Below are 14073 nucleotides of genomic sequence, written 5' to 3' on the forward strand. Positions count from 1 at the left end.
CAATAACATCTCAAGATAAAGGCATGAATGTATACACAACAAAACGATATCACAATATAATGTATGTCTCTCGTCCTCGCCTGCACAGAAACACCCTTCGTGCCATGAATATATGATAATATAAAAATAATTGCACGGTATCACCCTTCGTGTTTTTACTCTCATCCTCACCTGATAATATAAATGAAATGGCATGGCATCACCCTTCGTGCTTTACACTCTCAATGGCACGACATCACCCTTCGTGCTTTACACTCTCCCTCACCTGATAATATAAATAAAATGGCACGACATCACTCTTCGTGCTTTTACACTCTCAATGGCACGACATCACCCTCCGTGCTTTAGACTCTTCCTTACCAAGCACATGTATATCATTAACAAGTAAGGTAGGAAGTATAAATAACATCAAGGAGAGTGTTTAAACCACAACACAATACAACAATTCATATAATAATTTGCCATTGACCACAACCAAATTCCAAATATGAGGCAGAACCAATAAATTTCTCAACAAATAGCCCAAGGCTCCACACAACGTATATAAAACCTCAAAACAATCAACAGAGGTGAAAAATACTCAGTATAGGGCAACGCCTTCATTAATCCAAATTCTTGATAATTATATTAACTCCTCAATTTAAACTTATTTAATAAATATTTACAAATAAGGATTCCATCATGAATTTAATTCCAAGAAAAATATCAAATCAACAAACACACGGAATTCACATAAAATCCAAGTGACAATAACACCAAATTATAATATAAAATACAAACTCGACAAATAAGGAATGAGGCGTGATAATTCAAGGATCTACCAAATGCCAACAATTATCCAATTTAATACATAAAGATGCCTAAAACTTTAAACCAATAAAATTTGCACATATAAGCCCTAGTACGTACTCGTCACCTCGCGTACACGGATTTCAATCACACAATTTTCACATAAGACTCAATACCTAAGGGGTAATTCCCCCACTCAAGGTTAGGCAAGTTACTTACCTTTTTGAAGTTATGACGATATTCCAAAAAAGTCTTCTTACTTGAATTGACCTCCGGACAACTCAAATCTATCCAAATTAATTGTATAACATCATTAAAATTCATCGGAAATAATTTCGGATAATATAATGTCGACTTAAAATTTTTACATTAAAAGTCAACCAAAAGTCAATGTGGGGTCCGCTTCTCGGAACCCGACGGAAGTTTTACAAAATCAGAACACTCATTCCGATACGAGTTCAACCATACCAATTTTATCAAATTTCGATAACAACTCGACCTCCAAATCTTAAATTTTCCTTCTTTAAAAGTTTTGCAAAAATCTTGATTTCTTCCATTTAAATCTAAAATAAATAATGAATATAACCATAGAATCATGAAGTATAATCACTTTCAGATATACAACACTTACCCCAATCCATATGGTAAAAATCGCCTCAACAATCGCTTCAATCCGAACTTCATACCTCCAAATATGTTAAAAATGGTCGAAACCTCAAAATATAGCTACTGCCCAGGTATTTACTCTTCGCGATCGCGGAAAATGCTTCACGATCGCGAAGCAAAACTTTTCTCAGCCCAAAATTTGCCTTTCGCGATCGCGGAAAATGCTTCGCGATCGCGATGAACAAGTGCCAGTTCTTCTAGACAATCTCTAGTATAATGGTCATAACATTTTGTACAAAACTCTAAATTACAAATGGTTTAACTTTCTGAAAACTAGACACCAAGGGCTATAACTTTTATGTTTTGCTTATCTCCCAGTTCCTTATAAATTGCTAGTTATAAGCTACCAAAGTTAGCCCTGTGCAACACAAATTTCTTCTTAGTAATTTCCAAACTCTTCCCAGATAGCCTATAGTATATCTACCATAACTTTTTATACACAACTCCAAATGCCAAATGGTTTGATTTTCTGAAAACTAGACACAAAGAGCTACAACCTTCATTTTGGATCATCTCTAAATTCCTTATAGATTGCGAGATATAAGCTTCCAAAATTGGGTTAGTGCAGTAGGATTTTCCTCTACGTGATCGCGAAAAGGCTTCCGCGATCGCGATTCATTGTGTCCAAACAACAAAATTGCTCTTCGCGATCGCGACCGTTTGTCCGCGATCGCGATGCATACCTTTGTGGCCAAAAACCAACAACTAAAAATGGCCTAAAAATGGTCTGAAACCACCCCGAAACTCATCCGAGCCACTCGGGACCCCGTCCGAACATACCAACAAGTCTCAAAACATATTACGGATTTAGTCGAAACCTCAAATCACATCAAACAATGCTAAAACCACGAATCATATCCCAATTCAAGCTTACTGAAACTAAGAAATTTTAACTTCTACATTCGACGTCGAAACCTATCAAATCAAGTCCGATTGACCTCAAATTTTGCACACAAGTCATAAATGACATAACGAACCTATAAAAAATTTTCAGAACTGGATTCCGACCCCGATATCAAAAAGTCAACTCCCCGGTCAAACTTCCAACTTAAACTTCCTATTTTCGCCATTTCAGGCCTAATTTAACTATGAGCTTCCAAATAATTTTTCGGACACACTCCTAAGTCCAAAATCACCATACGAAGCTATTGGAATAATCAAAACTCTATTCCGGGGTCGTTTACTCAAAAGTCTAACTCTTGTCAACTCTTTTCATTTAAGCTTCAAAAATAAGAATTGTTCTTTCAATTTAATCCGGAATCATCCGAAAACCAAACTCGACCACACTCGCGAGTCATAATACATATTACGAAGCTGCTCGAGACCTTAAGTCACTGAACGAGGCGTTAATTCTTAAAATGACAAGTCGGGTCGTTACAATAAAATTACTATAATTATATTATAATTATGGTATACCAATGTGTAGTATATCAATAATATTAGGTATACCATTTAACATATTCAAACAAAGTGTATCATGATTCAACACTAATTATGATATATCAATGTGTAATATACCAAGAATATTGGGTATACCATTTAGTATACTCAAACAAATTATACCATGATTCAAGACTAATCGTGATATACTTCTAATATACTGAGAATATTGGGTATACTTTTTAATATACTCAAAGTATATCATAATTCAACACTAGTCATGGTATACCAATGTAGAGAGGTGGTTGGGTAGTGGAAGAATGATTTAGGGTTAGGGGTGTTTGGTGGGTTAAAAATGGGAGATTGAATCTGAGCCATTGGATCGCTTAATCAACGGCTCCGATTTTTAGAAGATAAGAATTGATTAAAAAATGATTATTAGAGAAAAAACGGGATCCGTTGGATCCGTGTGATCGAACGGTTGAGATAGGGTATGGCAAAAGATTAAATTAATGAAAAAATAGAAATTAATATGGACCGTTGGTGATTTAGATCAATGGTCCGGATCTATTGTGTTTTTGTGAGTGGGAAAGATAAACGACGTGGCACAATGCCATTGGTTGAGATGTAATGGCATGGATTTCCAACATGGGATAGAAGAGGTGGGTCTGGACCGGGTCAGGGGTTTGGGCTCGTGTGTTTTGGGGAAAAAATGACTGAAACAGACTTAAACACATAGCCACATTGAATTTAAATAGTTAATTATAATTATAGCCTTTTGAGCTTTTAACCCCCTTTGAGCTTTTATTAATCATGCATAATTAATCGTGATTAAATATAATAAAATATAATCATCAAATATATTGTTAATTATTGTAATTAGTTAATTAATTATTAAAACATTTCATTTTATGAAACTAATTTTGATTAATTAAAGTAATAAAAGTAGTATAGTTATAAATTAAAGATTAATTCAATGAATTAATTGTAAAACTTGTTTACTAAAATACGAAGATTATTTTAATAGTTTTAGAATAGTAAGAGTGATTTATTCAATAATATTTAATGTTAAATGGCTATAATTCAACAATGTTAACTATTATTACCTATTATATTTTAGAAAAATACTAATTATTGATTAAAAAATATTTTATCATATTTATTGATAATTAATAAGCAAAACTAATTTAATTTTAAAATGAAGGGCCAAAATTAGTCGTCAAAATCTGTCCCTTTTTGGCCGGAGACGATGAAAAAATTTTCGGACAAAGAAATTGACTTAAAGACCAATTTTTTCCCGACTCTTGGCAATTGCAGGGATGGTACATGGATTTGGAAAATATCATGAGTTGGAGATTATTGGCCTTATTCTCGCTTTGAATCGCCTACATACCTCGGGCTCAACGAGGATTGGGCCTCATGTAGTTCTGGAATGATGTTTTGGAGAGGATGGGCCTTGCAGGAACTGCCCCAGTATCGTGTTACGGCGATACTGCAAGACAGAAGGATTTTGGAACTCGAGTGACTTCACGGATTGTAGCTCGATTAGGAGGCTTGAATGACTTGACGATTTTGGAATTCTACTGATCGGATTGAGTTGGATTTTGGATCCTTGGATCGCTTATGAGTTTGTTGTTCCTCATAACTGTGTAACTTGGTTTGCTGCTTAGAAGAAGTTCCACGTTGCAGTATTTGACCCTACAAAAAGAAATATACACACATACCTATATATCGTAATGCAAATATAAGATACGACGTAAATATGAAGGAATGATGATGTTTGGCTGCCATATAGCTGTTATTTGGGATCTTGGGGCGATGGGATGTTTGAAGTTGAAATCTCCGAGCTCTGGAACATTATTTGGGATGCTGATAAGTGGGTATTTTGACTACTTATTAGCGCCTTTTAACTTTTGTTTTAGTCTAAAAGCATTGAATTGTATTCCCGAAACTAATGAATTGTACAAAATTGCAGGAATGTTTGAAAGTTGGGCCTCCGAGATAAAATCCGACTAAAAAAGGAGCAGTCTAAGCACAAGGCAATAAAGGGCACAGAAGCACATAATGTGCGGTCCACAGAAGAAATTGCAGACCGCAGAATTCCATCTACCGTCGCAAACAAAGAAGGAACAATTTGCAGGAATTTATGCAAATTGAGGACCGCACATGAATTGTGCGGCCACAAAAGCTGGGCTATGAGTCAAGATCAGAGAGTGTATAAAGACCAAGTCCAGAGCCTCAGTGAATTGCGGACCACACAAGATTTGTGCGACCACAGAAGATTGCCTTGCGGCCGCAATCTTAATATTGCGGACCGTAGAAGATTATCTTGTTGCCGCAGTTTTAAATCTGCGGATTGCAGAAATGTTGCTTCGTGGTCGCAACTCAGAATTGTGCGGCCGCAGAACTCCAGCTCCTGCCAGATGAAGAAATCTGCGGACCACATATGGAATTGTGCGGCCGCAGAACCTCCCAAGGGGTATTTTTGTCTGAGATTTTCAGTCTTGTATAAATAGACGAGTTTCACAAAATTAGGTCAAGTTTGAACCTCTACAATTACTGTAGCCATTTTTCTTTGCCATTTTTGGAAGTTTACTTTGCTTTGGTATAATTTACAATAGATTTAATCATTTTAAGCTTTCATTATGAGTTTAATTAGTCTTTCTTCTCTATTTTCTTCAAACCCAAGTATGAGTAGCTAGATTTCTACTAGGATTGTGACCCAACCCTAATGTGTAAACCTTATGGGTATATAATTTAGTTCTTGTTTATGATTGGGTGTTTATTATTTAGCTGAGTTCATGCTTTAATCATGGGATTAATGGTTACAAATATTAGTTCATGCCTGTTTGACTTAGTCTCTTCTTGAGAAAGAAAGACCTAGTCTAGGATAACTTATCTAACAAAGAATTGGGTCAATCGAGAGATTGATTAATCTAATTAAAGGTTTCAACCTAGAGATAGTAATGACCCGACTTGAGCTTTTATCAGTTGTTTTATGTGACACCCATTTGGTCTTGAGAAAGCCAAATTGGGCAAAACCACTCTCTGACCGAGAGGTATTGAGTGGGTAATTTAGAGTTGATAGCTATAATATACCCCAATCAATAAAACAATCATTAAAGTCTTTATCCATCAGGTAAACACCTAGGTAATGGTCATAGCCCTAGGTTTTTTTAATCAATTTGAAAAAACTCAAACACAATTATCTCTAGTCTTCTTTCTTTATTTTGTAATATTTAGAGTAAAATTAGAAATAGAAAACAAATCTTTGCGTGGAAGTGCAATCTAGATAATTCAATCACTCACATTGAAATATATACCCCGGACTCCCATCTTAGCTCCTTGTGGATTCAACTTCGACTCTTAGTTGGGTTTCTATTATTGCAAACGACCGTTACATACCTCTTTTGAGTTGTGCATTTGGACGCGATCAATTTTTGGCGCCGTTGCCGGGGAGTTAAAAAATGGTGTTAGCTAAATATTTGGGTGTGTTTTTGGAGTATCTTCTTTTCCTTCCGTGTTACTAACTTGTTTAAGAAATTGTAGGTACAACCAGGGCAAACAATGAGCTCAGAAATATTGCTTTGGGGGATGTGGACGTTGAGTATGACCAAGTGGATGAGGTTCCTCTTGAACCTCAAGTCAATAGAAGAGGCCGAGTGCCTCATGACAATATACCCATTCCACCCCCATCTCCACCACGAGCGGCTCCACATCGGGTGTTACCCAATAAAGGATATGCAAGTACAATAGTCCCTCCCCTTATTAGGGCGGGCAAAATTCAAATCACCAACGTGATGCTCACTTTGCTAGAGCAACGAGGTTTCTTCATCGATGCTCCAAGTCAAAATGCATACAAGCATTTGCAGGGGTTTATGGACACTTGTTGGGGAGTAAACAAACAAATGTCTTCGAGGATGCATTATGGCTCAGGAATTTTCCCTTCTCTCTACGGGGGAAAGCTTTAGATTGGTTGGAACGTTTTCCTAACCATTCCATTCACACTTGGGATGAGTTGGTGGAAAACTTTATTTCTAAGTTCTTCTCTCCAGGGCACATGGCTACACTTCGGGAAGAGATTTTGGCATTCAAACAAGAGCCAAATGAACCACTACATGAGATTTGGGAACACTATAGAATAATGGTTAAGGAATGTCCCAACAACGATATGACGAAGAACATGATTCAACAAACTTTCTATAGTGGGATCAACACAACCAACCAATATGTAGTGAATGAACTTGCCGGTGGGAACTTCATGACTACGCCTTACGCAAGAGGTATTGAGTGTAATAGCAGTGACCACTTTCGGTTTCTTTTTGTTTTCTAGAGGGGAATTGGGGAGGGGTTTATATAGTAGTAGAGATTAAGAAAACAAACAAGGAAACACTGTAAAATCAAACATAAATAAGGAAATAATAACATGCAAAATAAATTTAATCGTATTAGGAGAAAAATTAGGTAAACCCTAGTTCATGATGGAGAACCAAAAAATAGTCAAAAATTCACTGAATCGAACCCGTACGACCTTGCCATGATGCATATGGACGAAATATCGTCCAAATACCGAAGGGTGAAGCTGATCTCCCTTGATTCGGAGATTGATATTTGCCAAAACATGGGGCAAATACTAAGTAATACCACAATCTTGTAAGTAATATTGAGGTAACAGATAAAAGGTAAGAAAATCACAGAAGGAATCCATGATTGAACCGGATTCGAAGAAGATTGAGAAAGGGCGGCTACGATTTCTGAAGGAGAGGGGAGAGCGTTTAGAGGCGGCGGATGGGTGAAATGGATTAGGGTTTTTTGGGTGAGGGGATATAAACATATGGGTAGGTTAATTATGAGTCGTTGATCATTTGAGATCAACGGCCAAGATCAAAAGGAGAAGCGGGGCGGGTTATTTTAAAGGGTACCGATCGGGTTGGGGAATTAGGGGTCGTTTGGCTGGTTTGGGGATTGGGGCAGGGATTTGGGTCTTGTTTGGTCCGAAAATTAGCTCAAAAATTGGGCCAGCTTTTAAATAAGAGATTAAAAGGGAAATAATTTAATAAACAATAGTTTAATAAATATATAAAAATGCTATTTATGCAAATTAATGCGTAAAAATAATAGTATAAGATTATAAAAATGTAAAATATTATTTTGACCTTGAATAAAATGACAAATGCAATAAAATTACTAAATATAGGCTATTATTGTAGGATTGTGCGAATAGCCTAAAAATACCAATGTAATTATATGAAATAAAGTAAAAATATTTGAAGCATGTATATAGGTTCAAATAATAGTTTGGATGATTAAGTCATCACAAGAAATAATTTAAAGAAATAATTGGTAAATATTCAGTTAATTTAAATGCAAGAAAATTAATTTTAAAACTCTGAAAAATATGAAAAATTATAAAAATGTTCATATAGATCTTGTAAATTAAATAGTGATGCAGAATGACATTTTGAAAGTATACATGCTATTTGAAAAAATATAAGAAAAAAATTGGGTATCAACAATAACAATAAAGAATCGAGGCTCAAACCGACCATAATATCTCTTTAAGTTGTTTAAATTTTCATTCTTTCAAAAGATTGTCCCAAACACAATTACACACTTTGGGTAACTTTCAAACTTTGCTCACAAGTTTGCTTTATCTATATAGACTTATGCAAAGTCCCGGAACACAAATTGGAGTCCAATAACAACAAAATCAACTATTGGTCAAACTTTTAAACTTTTGAGTTCTTCAAATTGCCAACTTTCGACAAATAGTATCGAATTCTTCTAGGAACCTCCAAAACTAAACTCAAGCATACGTACATGTCCAAAATTATCATATGAACCTATCGGAAGCAACAAAATTTGATTCTGAGTCGGTTTACTAGAAAGTCAAATCTTGGTCAACTCTTCCAACTTAAAGCTTTCAAATCGAAAGTCATTCTTCCAAACTACTCCCGAACCACTCAACAACAAAATACGGTCATACACAAAAGTCATAATACATCATATGAAGCTACTCTAAGTCTCAAACCATCGAATGAAATGCTAAAACTCAAAATAACTGGTCGGGTCGTTACAAGACACCAGTCTTGGGGGATTTGTTAGTGATGTATGAGTATTTGAAATTATTTTTGTTTCATCTTATATCTTATATCTAATAGTGTCACGACCCAAAATCCAACTAGTCGTGATGGCATCTAACCCAACCCGCTAGGTAAGCCAACTTTCAATTATCCAATTCCAACAACAATTATTAAAGCAATTTAAGTAAATAAAGATCTTAATTTTTATAAATTCCCCAAGAACTGCTAGTGCAAATTATGAGCTTCTAAAAATAGAGTTTACAAAGCTGATATGAACTAGACACACTTTCTGTTTGAAAAGTACATAAACAGAGTTTTAAAATCTAAGGCTACCATGAACAAGAGTGTCATGCCCCGAACCTGGGGGGCGAGACCGGCACTCGGTGCCTCACCTATCCTTGCGTACCAACTTGCGACTAAGGGACTCTGAACATATAATGTCATACTTTGGGCATGGGCCACATTGCAAGACAATTGCGAATGCTGACTAAACATCAATATAATGCTGGGCTGACAAGGCCGTCATAACTACTACAGCTGGCAAACTAACAAAATATACATAAAAGGCCTACAAGCCCAAAATACTGCACTAACTGACCGGATATGTCTACAAGCCTCTACTGATGGATATACTGTGATCGGAACAGGGCCCCGACCTACTCATATCATATGTACATATATACACAAGATGTACATAAAGCTCTAGACCCGGCAACTTCGAAAGGCATGGAGCTTACCGATCAAGCTGAACTCGGGCAACACCTAATGAGGAGGTCTACCCGTCTATCTGTCTGAACCTGCACACATGAAATGCAGCGCCCCAAGAAAAGGGACGCCAGTACGAAATAATGTACCGAGTATTTAAGTCAATATACTAAAAACTGAAACTAAACTGATAATATAATAACTTAAAGTAACTGGGAGTCAAAGGTAATATGAAGATATGCTCACCGGCTGATACTGACTCAACTCTCTTAATATAGTAAGTAAAATAGTTGTACGGCCTTATAAGGCTCGGTATATATAACTGCTCTGCCACAGTAGGCTCGCTCATAAGCGTTCGGCCATACTAGACTCTGTATCTCGGCCATTTTGGGCTCGCTCATAGGCGCTCGGCCACAGTAGGCTCGGTATATAACTTATCATCTGATCAGAGGTTGCCCAATAGGGGCCTGCCCATCGATTATAGCTCGATGGTAATGAAAATACTGTAATACTGTATATATAGGCTCTCTGCTCTCTTGACTGGAAGAAGACAATACTCAATTGAATATGAAGTCCCGATAAGGAGAATACTGTAATTTATGAGACTAGGATAAAGTATATAAATTTGGGAGTATGAACTTCTCTTTATGACTCGTTATCAAACACATGTAATTACGAGATCATGCCAAAATGAAGGAAAGGCTTAGCCTTAACATACCTGAGCTGGTTCTCTTGACAATCCCTCTAATACACGTCAATTGCGACAACATGTAATCGGCAAGATCGGAGTAGGGAAGAATCCGTATGATATTCTTGAGAAAGATTTACCGTACTCCCTTAGAATCAAAATCTCACATTGTGATAACATTATGTAGACTTCATATGAAATCTTTGAATGAATTTCGTTGCTACTGCAACATTAGCTTTGCTGAAGCTTTAAGAATGAGAATTTCATCTGTTAGCTAACTTGGCATCCAACTTTCTAGTCTAATTCTAAAGTGGCAAGCATGCCATAACTCATAATCCAAACCTAGTTATATTACCACTAAATCTCTAAGTTATGCCATAATGTGGCTGGTCTAATTTTTCAAGTTATATTACCACTAAAGAAACCAAAATCCAAGGAACATTTCACGTGTAAACAAGGCATGTTGTGTCTTATAACTTATCATTCATATTGGTGCCACTTTGGTTTAGCTTAATGCCAAGTGGCAGCAACAACAAGGATCCTTATCCACTCATTTTCTTAATTAACTATTTAATTCCCCGCTAACCTAATAATTACCCAATTATCCACATGATTATGAATTATCTCAAATTACTTAAAATACTACTCACTTTTAACACACTTTGTACACCTTACTCTTATGGTCATGTGGTACCTTGTATGGCACTAGTCCATAAATATCGGGTATTATAGCTCGGACCATATTTTATCCCAAATTGTCTAATTTCAACGAAATTTATTTTCTTCGATGAGCTTACCCTCTCACCTTTACGAATTTACTTATCCCTTATTTTGAAATATCATAGTACTTATAATTCGAAAATAATCTCATTCCCGAGCTTACGTCGATTAACTTATGACGAAACTTTAACGTATAAAAATGCGGGATGTAACATCTCATTTCCGAGCTTTCATCAATTTATTCATGGCGTACTTTCACGTACAAAAAATATGGGGTGTAACATTATTCCCCCCTTTGGAACATTCGTCCTCGAATGTTGACTGATGCACTTATCATTCTCATAACCCATAGCTCTTCCGAATACTTTAATATTCTCCTTGCCATTTAAAGGCCAGGGCATTCCCCCCTTTAGTCCTATATCTCATACCATGACTTTCCTCCAGCTCTTAGCCAATCTCTAGGCCTCACTTTGTGAACATATACAAAATTATGTCAAGTTTTCCTTCTGGGAGTCATTAGCTTTACTACATCTAAGTAGGCCATACTATACCATAACTCTTACTTCGATTTATTGTTACTGAGGTCTGTGACCAAACTCCAAGTTACTCTCGTTGCTTATCCTATATGCATAAAGCTAAGTCTTTTAATGCTTCCTCATTATTGTTCATCTTAAGAATGACGACCTAATCGCAGCTCATACTTTGTGACTTTTCTCCATCCATTATGATTCGCCTCAATATTGATCTACAATATACCACTGATAACTTGAAACTTCTTACGTAATTCATTGCCACTAAGGCTTATGTTGCATCGAGGAATATTTGAAGTGATTTTCCTGATCCACTTAGGGGCGATACTGTACTTCAATAATCGTATTTTATAGCATCCCAATGTGATTCACCTTACGTGGGTATTTTAATTCCGTATAATCCATGAAATCCTCTTCAAATCATTACTCAATCGAAGGCTCAACCGTCATCCTTTATCTATCACAATTACACCTCTATTCTACTATCAGGGCAGCATTTCATCTCTTCCAAATGCTACTAGTCTTAGATTCCTTTGAGTTCATTCAGGCTATACTGAGCTTTCTATAACTTAGAGAAGCCATCAGCTATCTTGTTTTCATGGGTTTAATCCCGAGGACTCGTCCGTTTCTCATTACCTTCTCACTCACCCTTTTTTTGTCCTTACTCTTCTCTTCCTAAAACCTTGTCGCTCTATTATACTTTAGCTTGCGACCCATACATATCCATTTGTACTACTCGCAGCCTTCCTTCAACTTCCTTGCACCATAGATTTCCTTGTGTTATTATGGAACATTAAGCGAAACATCGTATCATCTCCAACTCTTGTTTACTCTCTTGAATAGATCTCTCGGTGCCTAGAAACCATAGGCTAAAAGATATGCCACTTATGACACCGCTATCATTCTTGGATACCGAATCCCAACGCTTCTAGCCTCTATCTGAAGTATGAATTATTCACAACCTTTTGCACCTGAGTATCTCATGTGTTGTTCATCTTTACCTTACTTACCTTAAAATCTCGCATCATATCTTATATCATTTTCATAACCCCACTTCCACATAGGTATGATTTGCACCCACAACTTAAAACTTTATTATAATACTTTCACCTCTGGCGCATATGCAATCCGGTGGGAGCTTCATACTGACTTCTTATGAGGCTGGTACTTTTCTAATTGGCTTTATCGTAGAGCCGTTATAGAATATGGTTGTTGTGCTATCTCTCTTGCACCTATGATATTAATATTGATTCCGCTATGTTCTCAATCATGATTTCTATAATTCTCTAGGTCCAATAATCAGACTCCTGATTTAATTAGTTGATTAAACTCTTTAGTTTCCTCTTCCTTCTGATCAGCCTTCATGTAGGCTTAAGCTATATTCCGATCTGCGGCTCCTGGTCTTAGTTATTACTTTAGCCTTTCATGGGCGCTATGGAATATCCATGATAAAATCTTCTAACAATTCAATCCTTTGTCTATGACCTAGGCTCAATTCTTTCTTTTAACTTATACAGGAGTCTTCTACGGCTGTATGAATGTCAACATATATGCTACATGTATAATACTCTGAACTCTTAAGTGTGTTCATAACGTAACTAACTCTGGATTATTAATCGAATATTTTTTTTCATTCCTTCTGAATGTTCTTTAAATGCAAGCAATTGCTTTTCCTGGTTGTTCTGCCATTTGTTGCGTGCATAATTAACTTATCTTAGTGTCCATACATATTGGAATTCCATATAACTCATATAATCTTGAATACCACTTCTGATTTTTACTTCCCGTCCATTAGCCACGGTAGGTTCCCTTTTCTTATGGAGTGCATAAAACGTCGTTGTGAGACTGTTGTTATAAGATCACTTCCTCTTTAGGTCACTGAGCTTAGGTTGAAGCCTTCCTCCTTACTTCCTCAGCTAGTCTTTCATTGTAGAACTTAAGGAGGACCCTCTGACTCTTGTAATGTTGTGAGCTTGTTATATTGTATACCCGAAGAATTTTTCGATGTTCTTACTCGTCTATAAATATCCGTAGTTACATACCTCTGTGCACTTGTGCTCGTGCGGTTGCTTCTGAACTGAAGTTTTGACTGTCTTCCCAGTGGCATTCTCTTTTATTTTCGTAATACTTATACGATATCTTTAACTACCCCAACTCCTATCTGAATATTTCTCAAGGGTTCCAATGTCATATCTGCGAGACTGAATTCCCCATGTTGGGGTTCACTATGTTCATCTTGAATGATCTGCTGATTTGTCGGTAACCTCTTGTCTAGCCATGACTACGCTCTTCCTGAGTCAACTACTAATTACTCGTTGACTCATTCTCATATCAATATCCGGCAAAATCTTTCTTGGTTTATTTCCTTTGTCTTAACTTACCTCTCGCACTAGATCCTTATTTATCAATAACATCCCAGGCAGGAACCCTTACTTTCTTTCCTTGACCTCGTGTTTGCATAATGTTCTAGAATCGTAGCGTATCTGTAGGATTTGAATAAGTGCAATTTCAT

The sequence above is a fragment of the Nicotiana tabacum genome, chromosome 9, assembly GCF_000715075.1.
Source record: "Nicotiana tabacum cultivar K326 chromosome 9, ASM71507v2, whole genome shotgun sequence".
Lineage (NCBI taxonomy): Eukaryota > Viridiplantae > Streptophyta > Magnoliopsida > Solanales > Solanaceae > Nicotiana > Nicotiana tabacum.